This window comes from Sminthopsis crassicaudata, chromosome 3 (genome assembly GCF_048593235.1).
Source record: "Sminthopsis crassicaudata isolate SCR6 chromosome 3, ASM4859323v1, whole genome shotgun sequence".
NCBI lineage: Eukaryota > Metazoa > Chordata > Mammalia > Dasyuromorphia > Dasyuridae > Sminthopsis > Sminthopsis crassicaudata.
Window position 1 is genome coordinate 25,386,979 of NC_133619.1, and position 21,424 is coordinate 25,408,402.

At 36.4% G+C, this 21,424-nt stretch overlaps 1 protein-coding gene across 1 annotated transcript in view; it reads right to left on the reverse strand.

Moving 5' to 3' along the window:
* Positions 1-20,315: 20,315 nt before the first annotated feature.
* Positions 20,316-21,424, reverse strand: part of GOLIM4 (golgi integral membrane protein 4) — a 99,698-nt gene continuing 98,589 nt past the window's right edge. The window contains exon 17 of the mRNA XM_074298143.1: positions 20,316-20,452. The gene's annotated coding sequence lies outside the window, so the exon portion shown is untranslated. The remainder of the gene's footprint in view (positions 20,453-21,424) is intronic.

Here is a 21,424-nt window from a genome sequence, read left to right on the forward strand (position 1 = left end):
CCCTCATATTCCTTATGGTATGTTCCATGCCAAAAAGCCAGACATATTTACAAAATAATTTTTATTGCTCATTACCATGGAGCAACATTCTTGCATCAGAATCCTGCCTCTGGCCAGAAAAGATGGAATCAGCTCATTTATTTAAGAGGACACTTCATTCAAAATCACATCTGCCATTAAGTAAGGCTGAATATGGGATGGTTTCTTTTAACACTTCTAAGAATGAAAATAAAATTTCATTTGGGTTGCCAGTGGAGAAATTGTTTTTATACTGACTTTCCCAAGCATGGAATCTATTATTATTATTATGGCCCCTTGCACAAAAATATAAAATCATATGAGGTGCTTAAGTTCTTCAGTGATTTCTTGGGAAAAAACAGGGTCATGAATTTACAACTTCTATTTCCAGAGAAGGAAAAAGAACAAGTTTTTTTGTTTTTGTTTTGTTTTGTTTTGTTTTTTAATGACTTTGCTGTATTTCAAACAAAGGAATCGATATCTGGCTTTGCAGTAGCAATCTCCTAGTGAAAAAAAAAATCATTCTTCCTCATAGTTTAAACAACTCGTTTCCTCTCTTAGAGAGAAAAGAACATTTTATATAGAAGCTGGGGAAAAAATAATGAGAAGAAGAAGACACCCATGGTCCATTTTTTGAAAGTGGGTTGCCTAAATGAAATAATTATCATGTTGTCCACAATGCCCCAAAGCACCAAGTCATTCCTTACATTGGCTGGCAAACTGACAAAATACAAGTACATTTCAAATAAGAGAATGGGGGGGGGGGGGAAGATTGCCTATTTCATAAAAGGTCATTTAACATGGAGAGGCCAAACTAGCAAAATCCTATTAAAGTTGAAAGGGTTCATTTTGTGAGAATTGGTCATAGGAAGCCAAGCAGAGATGTACTACAGAGTTTTGGGAGGAGGAAGAAAGGGAAGAAAAGGGATATAAATGCCAAAGGAAAAAATAGAGAAAAAGTTATCCTTTCCTATTCAGGTACCAGCAACAATTTGTCATTTGGAGAAATAGCTTCAACCTTCATTCCTACTGATTTACTTCAACTGACTCCTGGACTTATGAGATCCTTTCCTTGCTCTTAATTTGACAAGACCCAAAAAGAGTGGAAATAAAAAGTAAATACAAGTGAATGCTCCGTTTATAAGGAGCTGTTAATGTTCAAATAGCTTCCAAATATACTGAACAGAGAGGAAAAAAATGAAAGCACATATAATATTATAATCCTCTTATACTGTAAATATTCCCATTTGGCTCGCCCCCGAGAGAGTGAAAACTCCTTGAAGGCAGACCCATTTTATTTGTTTTTGATTTGTTTGTTTGGATTCTGTATTTCCAGGCTATAGCACGATGGTTTAAATATTGTAGGTACCTAGTGAGTTTGACAAGGGGAGCTCCGAAACTCTTTCTCTTTCTCTCTCTCTGACTTCTGGGTGAGCCATGAGGTACAGCACTTGAGAAGCTCCTTCAAGGAGAGATTCTCCTTGACCTGCCCCAGGGAATCAAGATAAAACAGTTTCATTCTGTTATCTAGGTGGGAGATTCCAACCCCATTGAATTGGAGATTAGCCCAGAGACATTCATTCAATTCCAAGATTTTCTGTTCTGATTCCAGCTCAAATTGTACCCAGCCCCCAGCAAGAGCTGCCCCCCCCCCAGCTTCTAGCCTAGGCTTCAATTGTAAAAAGAACCATCTTGGGGCTCAGTCCTTGCAGAGGACCTAACATGCCATGCCAGGCTATGCCAAGGAACCTCTCTCTCCCCTTGGCATAACAGCAACCCTATGCCTGCTGAAATGATATTCTCTTTCAATGTTACCCCACTCTATTTCTTTCTCACCTATTTCCCTAATAAGACTTTTTATCTCTCTGTTGGGATTTCTCTGCTAGAAACTTTACTTCTCTGTCAGGACCTTGCCCCCAAGGAATTAAGTCTTTCAAGCAAAGGCTGACTTCCCAATGCCAATAATAACTTCTTTTGCCAGTCTAGCTTTTCAGGTTCATAAATTCCTTTACAAAGGACCTCTGCGCCACCAGAAGGGGGTTCCCACAGGTCCCTGTCCTGCATCAAATCCTCGTAGAATTGAGGGGCCCCTGCACCAAACCTCAGCAAGTTCATTTACTTGACTTGAGTTAAAATGCCCATTGGTTATTTCTAGAAATCCATGAGTCAAGAGAGGACTCTTATCCTCAAATTATTTTAATAATATTTTTGTACAGGTATTCCCTGTTAATGGATAAAGCAGACTAATACCATGTCCAGATGTGTCCCATGAATAATGATAGAAATTGGCGATGGTCCACCTTTTATCTACCTCTGGGAATACGGTCAAGGAAAAGGAAAGTAAGAGAAAAAAAATTGAACAAAGATGTCTTATGGGAAAAAAAAAAGACAGCAGTAGTATACCTCAGAAAAAAGAGCAGAGATAAATTTATTAAACTTTTACTACATGCTGGATCTTGTTCTAGGTGAGGGGGATGTAAATACAAAAAAAAATGAAACAATTTTTACTCTCAATGAGCTTACATTCTTATGTGGGAAGAGTACATAGAAAAATACATATAGTAGCAAGATAAAGTTCTATACAAAGTAGTTAAGTTCAAGATCATTTGGGTGGGAGGACATTAGTAGGGAAGGAAATGGAATCAGCAGACAAGCACTTATTAAAGCTTTGTAGAAGTCACTTTTCTGAAAACAATTCATGCAAAATACATACCTTGAGTTTCATCTTAAAGGAAGAGAAAAACTCTAAGGCAGAAGTAAGGAGAGGGTGCTTTCTAGACATGAAGGAGAACCAGAACAAAGCCACAGCTATGAGAGATGGGTATCATGTGGGAGAAACATGAGAAGACCTGTTTGGCTGGATTACAGAGTGCAGCAGATTGAGTGACATCCTCTGAGACAAGAAAGATGGGTTGAGGTTAGATTATATAGGACTTTAAAAGCTAAACAGATGAATTTACATTTTAGACTAGAGGCAGTAGGGAAATCCTAGAATTGGTTGAGCAGAGGAATCACATGGTCAGGTCTATGTTTAAGGAACATTACTTTTGTTAAAGTGCATAGAATGAACCATAGAGGTGAAAGACTTGAAGCAGGAAGACTAGAGATGCAATAAAAATGGTAGCTGTGGCAGTACAGAGAAGGGGCTGGACAGCAAAAGATATTGTGAAGATAGCAATGGAAACCTAGAAATCCCACTGAAAGACATCATCAATTTTGAGTTGTTTCATATATGAAACGACTAATTCTGAATATAGTATATATGGATTTGATAGCCCAGCAAATTCGGTCCAATTAAAAAATTATATTTTCTGAGACATTTCTCCATCTGCAGCTTGAAGAGTTTGTACTTGGAACCACTATACCTTCAGTAAAAAAAGAGATCATCAGGAGACTGTGCTTCAGAAGGGAAAAGCCAAAAGATCCTTCTCCACTGAAATTTAGAAATAGAAGAAAGCTTGATAATGATGGAGACTGTTTTTGGTTTATTTTTACATCCTCAGCAACTAAAACAAGGCCTTGCACATAGTAGGTGCTCATTGAATCAAAGAAGAAAACTTTGCAGTTGAATCCAAGTTCTTAGAAGACACTATACTGTTTATAGTTTCGTCTGTATCCTTATTGGCTGGCACATAGTAGGTGCTTAAAAATGGAAGTATGGATGTTGACATTATTCCAATCTAGATGACTGGTCCATGGCTTCCAGAAGAGTAACAGAAAAAAAAAAGGCAGAAAAGCAATGGCAAAAAACTAAACAAATAAACAAAAGCCAGCACCTTGAGCTGAGCAAGTTACCACAACCAATCTCATAATTATTAAATAAAAGCAAACTTTATTCTGAGTATCACTCCCTCTCAACTGCTTCCCTTTTGTCTACAGACATGCTGAGGTCTCTTTATTCTTAAAAGGGGAAAAAGTATCTTCCTAAACCCTGCTAACTCTTGAAACGAAGGTCCAAATATTGTCTAGATTTCAACTAGGCCCAGTTACGATCTCACCTTGGAACCCTCCCATAATGCCCAGAACTTCATCTATTCCTTTCTTAAATACTTTTAACCCAGAAACATAATGGATACTAATAACAGCTAGCATTTATATAGTGCTCCAAGTAATCTATACATATGTCAATTCAATTAATCTTCACAACAACCCTATGAGGCAAGTGTAATTATTTATTCCTGTTTAACAGATAAGAAAACTGAGTTCAAGAGAGGTTAAGTGACTTATCCAGGATCACATAACTAATAAGTACTCCAAATTGAATTTGATCTCAGATAGATTTAATTGCTACCTCAACTGCCATCTATTTGCTATGTGAGCCTCTCTCTCCCATTGGTAAGTTTCATCTAGGTTCTTCATTCTGGGAAGGGATCTAGTCCAACCAACCTTCATTCTCCTCCCAGAACTTCATACCACCCACTTGGATCCCTTCACTCTTCATCCCCTTTCAGTTCTCTTTTATGTACTTCTGTCTCCCCCCATTAGAAAGGTAAGCTCCTTGAGGTCAAGTGCTATCTTTCTTTTGCTTCCTTGTATCCCAGTATTTAGCACAGTGTTTAATAATAATAAGGGCTTAATAAAATGCTTCTTTCTTGCCCATATCCACAATAAATACCCGATTGATTATTTGACTCTCAAGACTGTAAAATACAAAAAGCCTTCCAATGACATGGGAGGACTTTGCTCTGCACTAGAAATAGTCATCTAAAACACTTGTAGATAATATGGAATTCAGTAGCTGTATTCTTTCTTGGCTCTTACAAACATGGACCCTCCTCCATCATTTTGGCTTAAAGCATTTATATTTTTAGCATCAAATTGAGACATTTCCTTAAATCTAGCAGATTGAAAGGTGACTCCATCCACAATCCAGAGTGTACCAGCTAGATTGAAAACAATTGTGTAAACTAATGATTACTGGCCTTCAGTGATTTGTCTGGAGCGACAGGGAGACATATGCATATGGATTAGTTTTTGATCCATGAGGGGGAAAAAAACAAAACAAAAAACAACCCACAAAAATCCCAAAACATACCCACACAGAATAGAAATGAGACTTGTTCCCAGATCTCTTATTATTAACAACAACAAAAAGGCATAAATATATCCCTTTGTTTCATTCAGGGTCTCAGCAAGATTTGCAATGCATTGGATGATTATATTCAAATAAAATATGCACAAATAAATCTAACATTGCCATGAAAGGCTTGATTTACTTCAATTCTTTTTCAAAACTGAGTATGATGTGGCTTTGAAAATCAAGAACACCACTATATTTTAACCAACAAAACCAATATCCTGGGCCTCTGCTGTTGTTTTTAAATTATGGGAAATGATATATATTTTTTATATTGGGCATATACTGCACTGGGTATTTTTGTCTCTCAAAGATTTCTACTTCAGGAATATAAATATACTCCTAGGTTATGATGGGGGAAAAGATCTTACTTGACCTAGTTTGTATGTATTTTTACCTGATGTTCTAACTGCATTACCACAGTGGAAGAAAATGAGTAAAATTTTATTCCACCAAAACCTATTTTGAGAACCCCATTAATCAGATGTTAAAAGCTTCTTTTTAAAAATAAGGATTGTTTTGGTGAAGGAAGAAGATGATGTTTTTCAAGTTTCTTTGTACTCTATAAGGAGAGAGTATATTATGTATAAGACCAGTATTTTTTTTTCTTTAATCTACGGATTTTTAGATTGAAGTCAATATCAAGTATGTCCTTTTATTTTGCATTTTACTTAGTTTTGAGATTGAAATAATTAATCAGGATGCTAGCTATTGTGATAGCTTAATAAGGATACTGCTGCTATTCATTTCATCTTGTCTTACTCTATGTGACCCCATTTGGGGTTTTCTTGGAAGAAATACTTGACAGAAAAATGTCCTTCTCCAGCACATTTTATAAATGTGGAAACTGAGGCAAACAGGGTAAAGTGACTTGTCCAGAGCCACAAAGTTAGTGTTTAAAATCAAGCTGGATTTGAACTCATAAAGAGGAATCTTCCTGATTTCAAGCCCAGTGCTCTATCCACTGCACTTCCCCCTTGAAAAGAATACAAAAATAAAAATGAAACAATCCCTGGCTTCTAGTTGCTTACATTCTGTGTCAAAAAGAAAACATGTACATAGGTGAAGAGTAAAGTTAAAATCCGCCTCAAGTCCTCACCTTGGTTCTGGTACCTAAGCAAGGTGTGTGCACTTTCACACTGAAGCAATTCATCAGAATTCTTTATAGATACTAATGACCACCTGCATCAGTCAAAGCCATTGTGTGAAAGGATGGATTCCATCCAAGCAATTTGCAAAAACAAAAATGGAGGAAGTTGTGCTGATTTTGAAATCAATAAAGAAGATTCAGACTTTGAGAGTTTGAAGCAAACATGATTTTTCCAGCCCATCTCTAAGGACCAAAGGGTCCAGGACTTAGCTGTCCTAGAGAAGAGGGATTGCCAGGAGAATTATTGGGATTACAGAATTTTCAAAGACAGGAGGACTCAAGCTAAAAAAAAGTCCAGAGGTAAATTCATCTTTCCCCTTAGCTTCCCCCTTTTGATGCTTGTCTTTCCAAACACTATAATATAATCTGCTATTTCATTAAACAACATTCCCAACAAAGTGAATTTTCCCTCAACCACAAAGTGCCAGGAGTTAACTGGGAATTGCTATAAATATAAGGTTAGGCAGGAAGCCTATCCTCTGACTAGCTGTTAAGTATTTTCCTAACTGAGGGCTCAGTGAAATTGTGGATGAATACATGGTTTTTCATGTAAAATAAATCTTATGAAGTCAAAAGAGAATTAAATGATCATTATATTGCTTGCTTTAAAATGAGCTACTTATTGTAACAGATATCTACAAATACAAGTATATACAGAATAAATATAAAATAAAGCACTTGTGGGGATAGGAAAATGCTTTTTTATAAAATATGGAGCTTGAGATCCATTTGTGGGTCATTTAGCATCTTAAACTCTGCGCCTCCCTCCTCTCTGTCAGTCTTAATACATTTTTTTGAGTTAGGATATTTGGAAAGTGATGATTCTTACAATTAAGTATCTCTCCCATAGAAGTATTCCATCCATAATTATCATATTATGAGTCAGCATTATGCTATAAATAGCTATCAAGATCCTCAGTATCAGATATTGCCACTCATCAGAACCTAACACTTAATTCTGTGCCCAGGGCTTAGCACAGAGCCTGACACAGTATATATGCTTTATAAATGCTCATTGATTTCCTCAACATGCTTACCAGGAGAATTCTTTCCTCTAGACCTGTTTGAATCAAACATTAAGTTTCTGAAGTATAGGGATAGATTGTCCACTACTATCCGTAGTCCTCATCCTTAGACATCCATAGACCATCCTGACCATCTGTCTACTGAAACCTTATAATTGTGGGGGGCACTCAAAATTCTCGCTGAAATACCACGATCACAAATCTCTTTCTCTGGGCAGGAGAATTATTTCCCTGAAATTCAGGCATTAGGTCATTAGTCCAATTTTATATGATGGCAAGGGTATTCCATTTCAACTTCAAATTCCCTGTGTATTTCTAAAGAATTATTGCTCTATGAAATTTGTGCATTTTCCCTTGCATTTTATCATGCTTAGATGAAGCCAATTGAATATATTATATCAATTAATCATTTAACCTGTGCTTTAGAACAGTATTTTCAGATCAATGTGTCAAGGCACATCAGACCAAGGCTTTTTAAATTTCTTCCACTTGTAACCTCTTTTTATCTGAGAAAATTTTATCTGACCTCAGAGATATATAATAAGTGTACAAATCAAATAGTTACTGATAATAAATCATAAGTTCATGGTTCTCCACATTCGATTATAAGACTGAATATGGGGTCACAAAATACAGTTTTAAGAAGCTGGGCATTACAGCATCAGAAAGAGCCAATTGGCTTATTATTGCAAGTCACCTGGACTTTTATTGTAGTTTTGGCTGCTCACTCTGTTCACACTGGCACTGATAGCATTCCTCCCCATGTACTCGGAACAACTCTCCTTTTTTCTCATCAACACCTCTTCCTTATGTTTCCCAAATATAGAAGTCAAGATCCAGAGCCATAACTATGGTGGGGCAACAAGGCCTTTGCTCAAAGTATGGAAATTTATATCATTTTTGCTTACTCCTTAATTTTTGGTAATAATTATCTAAAATAGGAAACTAATAGATTCTCCTTCCACATTTGGTGATTCTGAAGAGGATATATTTCCTCTTCCTAGAAGATGATTCAGCATTTCTACCCAATTTCTTGAGGTACACTTGCATGCTTGCCCCAAGTTCTGTTTTTATTTTGTTTTAAAAATTGCTAGTCCTATTTTGTTCAGGTCTTTCTGTGACAGTAGAACAGTTTCTTTCTCAATAGTAGAATATTCTCTCCCTCATTCCTCTTTCCTTTGTCTTTTTGCAATCAAATATATTATTTTAAAGGGCCTATACTTCCTCCTAAGCCTGTTCTCACCCAATACATGTCTCTTTTCATTTATGCTCTCAGAAATCTGGGACCTTCATAATCATGCTCTTGTATAAGAGGTTGGCAAATAGTGGTTTAATCTCTAATTGAACATTTCAGAAGAGTAATTCAAGAACTTCTCTTTCTTTCTTCCCCTCCCATATACTTTACCTCAAGACAAACAAAAAGGACCTTTGTCTCTAATAACTTGAGAATCATTAATGGCCTTGAGACTACAGAGGACTATTAAATTAGAATTATCACTTTTCCAAAACAGGGAATATTCCTAATTTCCTAGTCCTATAAGAGGAAGAACTTTTTCCATAATGGAAAAATCCATAATTGAACAAATATTTTCCTGAGGGATCAATAAAAATAGATAGCCAATAGAAATCATCAGGAAGAAAATTCTGTCCAAACAAGCAAAAATAGTGAATATCTTTCAGATGTACTTTAGGACTGACCTAATTCCTCCCCATGGTATTATAATATCATTAACAAGTTAATAGTATACCAGCCATCCATTAGCACTCTTTCACCTCAAGGATCCATAATGGCATAATTAAAGTTCCCCCATTGATGAGTACACCTTCATTCATGAGTCCTAAAATTTATATTCAATTCATTTCCTTTCTTTGGTTCTTCTGTGACAGACTTCCAATGGGGATAAAGAATAAGATCATCTTTAGTGCTTTCAATCATTCTATTCCTTATACATGGCTATGAAAATCTGACCTTTAGCAAGGGTGTATATAATTTCTAATCCTCCTTTATCTTGAGTTATTGCCTATTAGTGTCAATGACCACCAGCCATAGGCACATATTCCGAAATCAACAGACTGAAAAAATTAGACTTTACTGACATTCACATCTGAACTTTACTACCAGGCAATTAGGAAATATGAAGAGTAATGATGGATGTTAACAATTGCTATGCTTAATTAGGAGGCATATTATTAGGGAGGATCCATGGTAGCTGTGAAGCCATGGGCAAACCACTTCACCTTCAAGTGGTCCCAGAGAAGTTACAGATGAATGGCCAATATGCGTCAATAGAGGGCATTTTCACAAGAAGTCTCCACACTATGAAATCTGGACACCCTCCATTCCCAAAAATGTAACATGGAAGGCAATCTATGTACCACTAAGCTAATGTTGTATAATTAACAATAATTTTTGACCAAGTTTGATCCCCATATTGTAGATACTATACTAATGCTCCCCTTCTCAACTCTGACTCCAGCGCCATTTTGAGAGTGTACTCAAGCACAAGTCAGGTCGTGTCATTTGCCTGTTTAAAAATTCTACCATATGATTCAGGTCCAATAGACCTGTGACAGAGAGAGCCATCTGCAATCAGAAAGAAACTGTGGGGACTGAATGTGGAGCACAGCATAGTATTTTCATATTTTTTGTTGTTTGCTTGCTTCTTTTCCTCTTATTTTTTCCCTTTATGATCTGATTTTTCTTGTGCAGCATGATAAATGTGGAAATATGTTTAGAAGAATTGCACATGTTTAATCTGTATTGGATTACTTGCTGTTTGGGGAGAGGAGTGGGGGGAAGAGGGAGAAAAATTTGGAACACACAGTTTTGCAAGGGTGAATATTGAAAATTATCTTCACATGTATTTTGATAATAGAAAGCCATTATTAAAATTTTTTGAAATAAAAAAAAAATTCTACCAGATCTCTACTACCTTTAAAATAAAATGCATTTAATGCCTTTCACCTGGATCTAGATTGCCTTTCCAGTATAATTACACAATTCCATTTCTCATGTCTTATGTTCCCACCTAGCTCCATAATTTGCTGTTTTCTGACAATAATATTCCATCTTCAATCTCTGGGTTTTTGTATCTGTTGCACCCCTTTCCTGGAATCAACTATTTCTCCATACTTATGTCTCTTAAGCATTTTTTTTTCATTTCTTCTGAAGCTCAATTCAAGTGGTATCTCCTACATGAGGTGCCTTATTTCCATCGTTAATGCAAAGGCAACTAGGAATAGAACGATTAGAACTTTAGGCCTGCAGTCAGAAAGACCAGAGTTAAAATGTCACCTATTTACTAATGATATGATTCCTGGGAAGTTAGTCAACCTGTGTTTATCTCAGTTTCCTCACTTGTTAAATACAGATAAAGTACTTACCTTACAGGATGTTGTAAGAATAAAATGGGATATTGGGACAGAGTTTAACACAGTTCCTGGAACATTGTAGATGCTGTACTAATGCTTATTCCTTTACTTTTCCCTTCAAATTACTTGGAGCATGTACATGTGATTCCCTTACATATGCACATGTTGTCTCCCCCAATAAAAATGAAGCTATTTGAGTTAAATATGTTTTATTGTAATGATGGAGAAACTGAGGCAAGATAGAGATTAGAGAGTTTTTAATATTTTATTAATTGGAGAGTTTAATTGACTGGACAGGACTCTTGTCTCAAAGTATCCAGTGATGAATGGGGGAATGAAAAACCCTTTTATAGCTTTTCAGACAAAGAAAAGAAGAAGAGCGGGAAAAATTAGAACTGTTTGGTTTTGTCAGGATGGGGGGAGGCTATAAATTCTTACTAAAAGTCAGATTCAGGATGTTCGAATAAACAGAAGTAAAGATGTCAGTGAAGTATGCGAGATAGTCTTATCTTTTGGAATATTTTAGAGGGGCAGTGTCATAAATTCTTGAGGGCAGAAGGAGCTAGGAGCCAGGAAGTCTGATCTGCTCCTCATCTCCCATTGACAATTTATAACCTTAGAGCAAATGGTCCTCAGTCTTAATGAACCAGAGGGGTTTTACAACTTAAGGGACTGAGGCAGAACAGTTAAGGAAACTGAGATAGAACAATTCAGGGAAACTCAGTCAGGACAATAAGGGAAACTAGTGCAGGGAAACTGAGGTAGAACAGCTCAAGGAGACTGTGGCATAACATTATATTTGTCTGTGTATACCCAACATTATCCTAACATGTAGTAGGAACTTAATAAATATCTGTTGATTCATGATTCTAAGAAAAATTTAAAATGTCCCTCTATGCTGTGAGGTTCCTTTCTGTTTGTCTAGTGATGGACATAAAATCATAGAAAAGAGGGAAGAAGGTATTAAAGACTGTCACAGTTTTTGAATAAGCTATAACTGAGCCACTGCTATTTTAAATAGACCATTCTCCAGTAACCAGTGTTTAAATATTCTATGGAAAAATGGAATTATAGCCATATTGGCATTTTTGCTAGAAGTGAAACCAGAACACAAAAAGATGTTTCATCTAAATAGAAGGATGTGATGCTGGCTCTTTCTGGGAAGAAAATTAAAAGCGATTAATTATTTCCTATTTATCCTGTATATAAATTGCTTTATAATTGTTTGCAAATTGTCTCTCCTCTTAATTGTAAACTCTCTGGGCTTACCTCCCCAGCAGTTGCCAGAGTGCCCGACACACAATAGGTGCTTAACAAGTATTCATCAATTGATTGATCATGCACCCAAAGGCAACAAGAAATTTTTCATTGTGTATGGATAACCTCTAGGAAAGTGGTCCTCAAACTTTTAAAATAGGGGGCCAGTTCACTGTCCCTCAGACTGTGGGAGAGCTGACTATAGTAAAAACAAAATCTCACTCTGTCCCGACCCTCAGCCCATTTGCCATAACCGGGAGGGCCTCATAAAAGTCCTCAGTGGTGCATCTGGCCCACAGGCCATAGTTTGAGAACTCCTATAAGTTGCATTAAGCTCTAGTTCAAAAGTCTTTTGAACAAGTTCTTCAGCCATTTAGAAGAGTTGATCTGACCATCCACAAAAAAAAATAAAATTGATAAAGAATAATTATTCTAATAAGGCAAAACCATTTTTGAAAGACAAAGAAACTATAATCGAATCTATGTCCAAATACAGTTCAAGAAAATTCATACTGGAAAATGTTGCCTTCTTCTTGCCAGAGAGGTGACACATTCACAGTTAGAAAGAGACGTGTAGAAAGAGGAGCAGGGCAGATAAGAGAGAAGAATTTTTGTTGATTAAGAAAAATAATTTCCTAAAAGAAGAGGAAGAAAAAAAAATGAACACCTATTTTCTAGATGAGGGTCTGAAGTTAGATTGAAAGCCTAAAGAGCTCATCTATACAACATCTTGAAAAGATGGGGAAAAGGAACAAGCTGGAGCCAAAAATCATTTGAGAAGGGGCAGGGCAGACAATGTCACCTTTGTGAATTGCACAACTCCTTTAAGCTTCTCTCGGAAATAAAGGCCCATCTTTTTAATACCAATATATTACTAATGATGCTTGTTTATGGCTAATGAGTCACAGAACAGCAGTCTCTGAACAACTTTTAAAATGAGTGAAGATTGCTCAGAAGATACTAATGAGTCACACGGAAGGGTGTGAGGATGCTTTCAACATAACAAAGAAGAAATTATGAAGATATAGGATAAGATATATTATCAAAAAATGCATGATGAAAAAAGGCAATTGATGGGTTGGTCATGCTAGGAGACAGAGGGATTATGTTATCTACTCTACTGGTATCTTCTTAATGTTATGAGAAATTGAGGAAAGTTCTTAATAAGTTGAGTTGTCCTCAGTACAAACTTATAGGAGGATATGGACAAGACTCAAAGGATAGAAGGTTATGAGTGGGTTGTATCCATTTCCATCAAATCACAGATCCATTTGAGTATTAAACTGAAATAGGGAAATTAAATGACATACCCGTGGTCTCAGCTAATATTGGAAACAACATTCAAACCCATGTCTTTGCTGCTTTTGAATCTAGCGATCTTTATACTACATCCTCTATCTCTGTAGCTTTCAAACTTTTTAGATTCAGAAACCTTTTCTATTTCTAAAAATTTTTGAGTTCTCCTCTCAAATTTTTGTTCAATTGGGATATGTCTACTGAGATTTATCATATTGTGAATTAAAATATTTTAGTAGTCCGTCTTGACCCCACCCTAAAAGGGCTGGGGATTACTCTGGAGATGCCCAGACTTCCTTTTGAGAACCATTGTTCTAACTCATAGTGAGACCTTAGGCAAATGACAACATGTATTTTAATTGTAGGGAAGGAAGAGGGAAGGGAGTGGGACTTGTCTCCATGTCTTTTTCAGCCTGGAAGTACAACGGCCAGATGTGGGCCCAATCATTATACTGATCAGCATGGAATCTTTCACCAATTCCATTTTTCTGACGGGTCAGTTCACTTCTCCTTGGGCATTTTCATGGCCCTCCATTTCTAGGGGTTCACCATTTATTGAGCCTGGCTATAACAAAGGCACACAATAGTCAGGCCTACTAAAGCTCAGAACTCCTGAAGTCAAGCAATTTACTATCAGTCTCCTAAGCAACAGGATTTATAGGTCTGTGCCAGCATATGTAACAATTCATCACCCATTATGAAGTGACTACTATGTGCAGAGAATACCAAGAGATATACAAAGATCAATACAATATAACCCTAGTCTCAGCCTTCATGGTATTTATTATCTCGTAGGGAAAGCACAAAAAATTATAATATCAAATATAACAATATGGATAGCTGGGAGGGGAAGACAAAGATAGTTCTCACTCCCCACCAGATTATCTTCTTGTCATCTGTTCTTTTAGCTAGTGATCCCTCTGGACTATCCCTTTGGATCCACCAAAGACCATACCTTGGGAGTGTTAATACACTCAGTTTTGGAACTCCTCAAAACAAATCCTGACATTGCTTCTGGAAAGACTGTGTCGATAAGTTCTACTGTGTCAAAGTGGCCAGAGAAAACAATCCTTTCAATGGCCCCAATCCACGAAATATGCTTACTGCTCCCCCCTTTAGAATGTAATTCCTTTGAGGGCAGGGACATTTGTGCCCTTCTTTCTATCCACAGAGCTTAGCACGGTACTTGTTATTCAGTCATGTCTGGCTCTTCATGACTCCTTTTGGAGTTTTCTTGACAAAGAAACTGGAGTGGTTTAGCCATATCCTTCTCTATCTCAGTTTACACATAAGGAAATTGAAGCAACCAGGGTTAAGTGAATTAGCCCAAATCATATAGATGGTAATTGTCTCAGGGAATACTCAGGTATTTATAACTCCAAGACTGACACTCTAGCCACTGTATTATCCAGCTGACCCCAATTGAAACCAAGGTTCTGGTTAATACTTAACTGTCTCACTTTTTTAGTTGTCTCCCTAGTTTATAGGCTAGAGAAAGTAAGTCCTTAATAAATGCTTATTGACTCTCATCTTTTAAAAAATTGTTATCATCAGCCCTTAGGCAGAACTTGGTATAGAAAACTCCTAACAAACACTTTTCATTATGTTAGGTACAAAATGCTTAATTTCCTCTTTAGGCAATAGAGAACACTATCTATGTCCCCAGCTGAGAAGGAAACAATAAGTGTTCCAAAGATATGGGTTTGTGTTAGTATTATTATCCAAGAGGGAACAAACATTTAGAAGAGTGAAGTTAAGAAAAGAAAGAACAATTATGCAAGCAAGAAATGCATATGGTACTAGGAGAGCCAAGAGCTGAAGCATGGGAGATAAGGAGTATGTGTTAGTACTTTCTGGAAAAAAAAAATAACAAAAAAAACCAAAACAAACAAACAAAAAAAAAACAAACAACAAAATCCTTAAGTTGGATTCATTGTCCCATCATTATAGATCTAAAAACCCTATGGAGGAAGAAAAAGAATGCCTCTAAATGTCTGCCTACAGAATACAGCATGTTCAACTGGATAAAATGCATGTAGGGACTAAGCCTTTGGGATACAAAGAACACTCAGTAGAGATAAAGAGCTTGATTCGAAGGGGAAGGCCATCAGAGTCAAAATATCTGCTCTGAGGATTTGGTCATCGATTACCCATCTTTGTCTTTGAGCAAGCCACAACTTCTCTGGGATCCGTCCTCATCTATAAAATAAGGGAAAGGGGGGTGGACTTTCCTTTCAGGCTCTAAATCTATAATTTAAGTAGAATCCAATATAAGCTTATGTTTCCACAAATTGCTTATTTAATCTTGTACATATATGAACTCTTCTCTTGTAATGATAATTTTTTAAAAATTCCTGGTTGAAAATGGCTCCTTTTCTGGGGCAAATCCATGCTTTTTCACTAACCAATTCTTCAGATGATACTTATTTTAAGCAGAATGCTGCATGTGTTAACAAATAAACAGGAATGACATTTAATTTCAAGCTCCATTAGAAACACGTCTAGATGGGTGAGAACAAGGTTTGCCAAGATGTCAAAGGACAAGGGTATTTCATTTCATTTAAGAAGGTTCACAAACATGGCAACTAAGCAACAGGTGATCGATCCTTGTCATTACCTCCTTGAAACAGAAGAGGTCAGGCCAAAACAATTATGTCGCTACCTACACATCTCAAAATGCTCTATTTTCTGCAGAAATAATTTTCTGTAAACGTTAGGTCGATGTAGGTTATGAAAATGTTCATAAAGGAATGTTTGATATCTTCACTCCAGCAGTCTCTCAAATATATAATGCATGGATTACTTCTTAAGCATCTACTATGGATGAGATACTGGGCTAAGAATGGAGTATCTAAAGGTAAAATGAAGCACTCTCTGACCTCAAGAGCTTAAATTCAACTGGGGATGGGGTGGGGAGAAACAAAGACCTCTTACATGACAGTGTCGATAATTGGGGCTAGGGATGAGGTGATCATGAAGGAGGGACAGAGAAAGTTGAGTTCAAGAAAAATCCATTATAGGAAATGACATGAGATTACTTTGGAAAGAAGCTACGAAATATAAAGAGAAATGAAAAGGAAATACACTGAAGATATACAGTCAAATCCACGAGCATTTAAGAAGTATCTATTATGTGTTGGGCATTGTGCTAAACATTAGGGCTACGAAGAAATAATAATAATAGTAGAAAGTAATTCCTGTTTCCCTCAAGTAAGTCACAACCTAATGGAAAAGAAACTATGAATACTAACTGAATGAGTTAAGCATGAAGTGTATGCTCTGTGTAAAGCAGTGTTAGACACTAGGGATGTAAATAGCAAAAAAGAAAGAGTTCCTGTTCTTAGAGGGCTCCCATCCTAATGAGGGAGAAAACACATATAATAGGTTTAAGCTGCGAATTCTATAGCTTTTAAGTTCTATGGTTCTTAAGGTAGAGTAGTAAATTTCTCTTCCTTATCAGTAAAAATAATCCTACTAGTTTCTCATGTTGAACCATTTTACAATGCCAAGGAGAGGCATTTATAGGTTTACATATATGCATCTCTTTCTGTATATACCTATGTGGATCTGTGTATCAATAAAGGTAGAGCTATCCATCTATGCATATAGATCCAGCTACCTATCCACAAATCTATTTATATATTATAAATTATAATTAATAATTATTATAATAACCACTGAGGGAAGACATAAGCATTAAGAGAAACCAGCACAGGTTTCTTACAGAAGATAGCATTTTGGCTCAGACTTAGAAAGGCTGCAAAAGAAGCCAGGAAGAAAAAAAAAAATGAGGAAGGACAGAAATCCAGGCATGGACACAGCCAGAGAAAATACTCAGAGGCAAGAGACAGACGGAGTGTGAAATGTGTTAGTAGCAGCAAGGAAGTCATTGTCATTGGGTTGTAGAGTACATGAAGATAATGGAGTTATGAAGGCTTTTGGAAGCCAAACAGAGGATTTTACATGTGATCTTGGAGGTAATAGGGATCCATTAGATATTATTGAATAGGAAGAAGTGGAGGAGACATGCTTAGAGCTGAGCTTAAAGCAAAGGAATGTAGAAGAAGAAGCGTGTGGGACATTTATGATCATCAAACCTCTCAAAATTAGAAAAAGAAACAAAGGAAAATGTGAATCAATAATAATTGGCCCTTCATGGGAGATATATATATGAAGTTGTCCAACAATACATTGATAGGTGAATGTGGAATTGAAGAGAGTGGGAGTAGTTATGATGGCAATTCAGGATCAAGTTACTGCCAGGGGAAATTAGAGAAGAAAAGTCCACATTTTCAACATATCTAACACAAGTTAACAGTAGTACCTCCCCAATAAATTATCCACATACTACAGAAAGATTGAAATTGCCTGGAGAGCTCTGTCAATATATTATATTGGAACCAGACTGTTATCACAGAATAAACTGATACCTACACATTCACCTGGACAGAACATTGAATCATTAAAAACCCAAGAGTAACACTATTTTAAATCTATACTGCTACACTAAATTATACTCAATCTCCAAGCCTCATGAAATGAAAAGCTTTCAAAATATAGAGATCAAAATCACATTAGAACATGATGAATCATTCCTCTCCTCCTGCCCACTATCAGAATTGTATTGAAGAAGCTTTCAGCAAGCCTACAGAAGGTGTGTTTATAATATTTTATTAACCTAAAAAGCTATTATTTCCCCCATCTATGTCATAGTTTACCAAAAAAAATGTAAATTAAGTTAACTTGTTTTGGAACTGTTCTCTCTGAATCCCATTGGAAAAGATAGAAATGAAGCAATAAGACATTATGGAAGATTAGATAGATAGATAGATAGATAGATAGATAGATAGATAGATAGATAGATAGATAGATAGATAGACAGATAGGCAGATTGATAGGTATGGGGGAGAAAAATAGAAAGGAGAGAAGAGGGAGAAAGGGAGAGACAAATAGAGGGGGAAAGAGGGGAAGGAGATTCATGTATACCCTGTGAGGTAGGTGCTGTTATCCTCATTTACAGATGAAGAAACTGAGGCAGAATAATATCAATCAGCTTGCCCAGGATTTCACTATGTCTGAGATGGAATGTAAACCCTTGTCTCCATGGTCACAAGTGCAGGACTTCATACATTGCACCACTCTAATTTTCAATGTTGGTCACCATTACTTTAGTACTACAACATGGCTGCTTAAAAAAAAATAATAATAATAATAATTTTTCCCCACGTTAATTGGAGGTTTGGAAAATTACAAACAGGTAGATTCATAATTGTCTACTGACTGATAGTGCATTTTCCACAAACCCATTGGACTACACTTCTTCAGAATGTACTATTTAACTGCTTAGAATATAACAACACTTCAAAGAAAGCCCTTCAAATACTTGCCACATAGCTATCAATATGACTTTTTCTCATTCTCTTCCCCACCTCTCACCTCAGACTTCTCTTCTCCAAGTGATACATGCCCAGTTCCTTCAACCAACTTTCATACAGCATGGACTCTAGATAGGTCCTTCTTTATCTTGATTGCTCCCCAAATCCTCTCTCCAGCTTATTAATGTCCTCAAATGATGCTACCCAGGCTGAAGACAATGTTTTACATGTAGTTTGGTCAGGGTACATTGCAGAGAGGGAATATCATCTCTTTATTCTTGGAATCTAACCCTTTCTTAAGGCAGCCAAAATGGCACCAGTATTTTTGACTGCCACAGTGATGCACATGCAGATCATGAAAACACCTAGATCTTTTTCAGACCGTTAACTGTGCCTTCTTCAACTTGCATTTAATTTTTTTCTTTAAATCCAAATACTTTTAATTTGATCCCTACTGAATTTTACCTTGACTTAGCCAAATCTTAATTTGTCAAAATTTGGACCCCAACTTTCCAGTGGATTATACTCCCCCATCTCCCAGTTCTGTGTTATTTGCTGATTATCTTGAAATTAGAGTATCTAGGTGGTGGTGGATTGAGTGCTACAGGAAAACCCGAGTTCAAATCTAGATTCAAGATACTTAGCCTTTGCCTCAGTTTTCCTTTCTACTAAATGGGGATAAAATAATCTATTCCCTAAAACTATTGTAAGGATAAAATGAGACAACTGTAAAACACAACACAATCCCTGGCACATAATAATGCCATTTTGTGATTACTGTTATTATTCAAATTCCTGATAAAAATTAACTTCATGATGACTTCTTTTGTAGAGGGCCTACAAATTTGGAATGTTGTACATGTCCAATTTTTTGTCATACTAATCTGTTTTCTTGAATCTTTGTTTTTCTTTGTGGGAAGAAACACAGAAAGAAATTGAAATCTAGCCAATATAAAACCAAAAGATATCAAAATTCTATTTAAAAAACTCTGCAGAATCTAGGTCCCAGTAGAGATTATTGGGGTACTTCACTGGAGAACTTCTTTCTTGGTATCATATCCTTAAAAATAATTCAGCTTGAACATTCAGCTTATTATCATCCCATCTCGAAATATCAGAAATCCTAAGTGGACATGTTACTGAATAAAGGCTCCTGACAATTATGGGACATTTGGAAAATTATACATAAGCTAATAGACGGACTAATAATTTAATCAGGGGTAAATCATTGTTGTGGGAATTCCGATCCCCAAACCAAATTCAAACCTCTCCGTGAGTAGATAAACCCTAGAGTTAGAATCCACAATTAGGGGACTTCTCAAAGTCACACAACTAGCAAGTTTCAGATGTTGTATTTCAATTGTTTTCCTGACTCCAAGCTCAGCTCAATATACCAAGCCATCTCTTTAATTGTACCTGCTCTGTAAATATGTCAGCTAATTCATACTTTAGTTCTTGAATGAATGAATAGGCATTTATTAAGTGCTCCATGTCAAATGTGCTAAGCACCGATGATACACATAGAAAAGCGAGATTGTCCTTGCTCTTACAGAGCTCACACTCTAATTGGAGGAGACAACACAGAGGGAGGAGTATGGCAGCAGGGTGGATGGAAAGAACCCAAAGTCTAAGGTAGGGTGGTGGAGGAGACAGCCAGGTCCACAGCTCCTTAGTATACTGGTAGGCCAGTTAGCAGTGTCTAGCATCTATTTTCAATGGCATAATTCAGGATAGGTGGCAAAGCCCACTGATCCTCCATTTAGATATATCATTTGATGGGGCACTCCTTCCAGGGGTAAAGATTTGTTACTCATCCTTTCTTCATCCCATGAAGTTCTTGTGCACATTCGTCCTTCTAAACTCCATTGTGGTTTGCAGACTCCTAGAATATAAATTCAAATGGAATTCTTATTTTTCTAACTACTTTTTAGAGAGGTGGTACCCCAGGAACTTTTTGACTCCAATCTGTCCTTAAAGAGCATATCCTAGGATGATGGTGTGATAATGGGGAATAGACACAACAGTCAAATAGATTCACAATCCTCTAAGAAGAAAGGGAAGTTGGGAGAGAACTGAAAACCAGGGGCCTTTCCAAAGTGTGTTGCTTGCTACTTGGGTGCTTAATGAAATAATTTTTCTTTGCTCCTTTGGGATAAAATTGGAATACTGTACTATCTTGTGGCTTTGTCTATGTCACGACAGTAGAATTTTACAGAAGCTCTTTCACCATCAACATAGAACTGAACCAGTAAATTGTGGCCCAAAGAGAAGTGGACCTTCAATTTACCACAAAAATGTGACCATAGATTCCAGGAGTGTGGTTCTGTTACCAATGGGCTGCCAGATAGCAGATGGAGTCTGGGTCTTGCTGTGGTTGTGACACAGTTTAACGGTTATGAAAATTAAGCCCCTTCTTAGACATATCACACTTCAGAAAGATGTACCATCTGTCTTTTGATTTTATTATCTGTAACCAAATTCTATTACGCCTCAAATAATTAAATATTGCCACTGGGACATTAAAATACAAACTAATTTACCAAAATAATTGTATTCTGAAGATTATGTACAATATTATACATTTTACATTACACAGTTTTTATACATAAGGTAAAAGTTGATTTATGATTCCTAGAAAACCTCAAAATACATTTGAATGAAACTTTTCTATGCATAATTATAAAAACACTCAGCCAGGAATAGTCAAAACTAGAAATGAACATAAAGTTAGGCTTGATTGTTTCTTATAAAGGGTAAATTACATTAATATAAAAATTGTAAGAACAGAACATTTTTCTTACTTTGAAAGGATTAATACAAATTATAAAAGTATATGTTGTTGTTTTTGTTTTAT